Source organism: Austrofundulus limnaeus, unplaced genomic scaffold (assembly GCF_001266775.1).
Source record: "Austrofundulus limnaeus strain Quisiro unplaced genomic scaffold, Austrofundulus_limnaeus-1.0 Scaffold960, whole genome shotgun sequence".
In the NCBI taxonomy this organism is placed as follows: Eukaryota; Metazoa; Chordata; class Actinopteri; order Cyprinodontiformes; family Rivulidae; genus Austrofundulus; species Austrofundulus limnaeus.
Window position 1 is genome coordinate 12,703 of NW_013953362.1, and position 1,632 is coordinate 14,334.

Genomic DNA, 1,632 nt, shown 5'->3' on the forward strand with positions numbered 1-1,632 from the left:
AAAAAAACTCTCTAAAAAATCAGAGCTTCTTTTAAAAATCTCATTTTGCTGCTTCATGCATAAAAAGTGGTGAGAGTTGCAGAAATAAACAGCATCAGTTCACTTTGTTGTATTTGTGTTGTATTAGATGAGTCACAAACAGCACAGCTCTGTTTCCAGTGGGAAACATGRTTTGATTTAAGAGCTTACGGTTTGACTCTGCTTTACTGTTTCTGACAGACTTACAGAGGCAGGGTGTCTCTGTTCAGCCTCTCTGCTTCTACGTGTCCTCTGAACGTCCTCAAACACGTCAGTAAWGCTACGGAGCATCTTCTGAAACAACTTCATGTCTCTTGGCTGTTGGGACACCTTGGAGTCCTCCCAGAGGAGCTGGAGGAGGTGGCTGAGGTTAGAGAGGTCTGGACCACCCTGCTCAGGCTGCTGCCCCCTCCCTGCCCCATCGATGGATGGATGGATGGATGGATGGATGGATGGATGGATGGATGGATGGATGGATGGATGGATGGATGGATGGATAAACGGATGGATGGATGGATGGATGGATGGATGGATGGATGGATGAATGGATGGATGGAAGTTTTTTTTAAATAAGTTGTGAATCTTTTAGTTTGCTCACAAGCATGTTAGTTAAAATGTAAGACAACTGCTTTTTCAACTACAGAAAACATCCAACCTGCATCAGTTCCCTCTGATCAAAGTGTGATATATTCATACATGTCATCATCATGTTTTAGCTCTGTTTTCAAACACTTAAATATCCACACACAGCCTGATGAGCTGCAGAACTCAGAGGAGGCGATAGGAGGAAGACCTACTGTAGACACACACACACACACACACACACACACACACACACACACACACACACACACACACACACACATATTTCTATATGCTCCACCTTGATTTGAACAAAGCAGCCAGTGTGTAACAGCAGCTCTCAGCAGCTCTCAGCTGTGCAGATTTAGAACAAGCTGAATAAGTGRACCTGCTGAAACTGAACAGGAAGTGCTCATTAAACAGGTCTATGGGCCAGGAACTTCAGCCACGGCGGCAGACTGAACACTGTTGGACATTTATGTTTGATCCTTGACACAGCTGGGTTTTTATTGCACAGAAATGCCCAGTATCACCCACCAGGACATTTATTTTGGCCTGCCAGCAGTTGGTTGTAATCCCCTGTTGTTCTGTGTAGAAACACTGTATCCTTATTAATGGCCCAGTGACTGTAGATAGTTTTCACTCATGGTGCTGACTTTATCTTTGAATTATATTAAAAGTAAAAATAAAATACAATTAACTACAAAGGAGATTAGATGTAGGAATACATGTATATTTGCATACAGTACTTTAAAGACAAGAAATACTCATTTTATCAATTTATGAAAAGTCCCATGAGCCTTTGCTTCCCGAGCGTATGTCAAACGTTCTCCAAGTGTAAAAAATATAGGCCACCACACTGGCTGTTAGCCTAGTCCTAAAAAATAAAACAGCTTTACTTTAAAAGTAGCCCATCTGAAGTAGCCCCTCATCTGAAGCCCATCTGCCTCAAAGTTCGACGTACTGTGCGTTCAGAGATGCTCTTCTGCCTACCTTGGTTGTAACGGGTGGTTATTTGAGTCACTGTTGCCT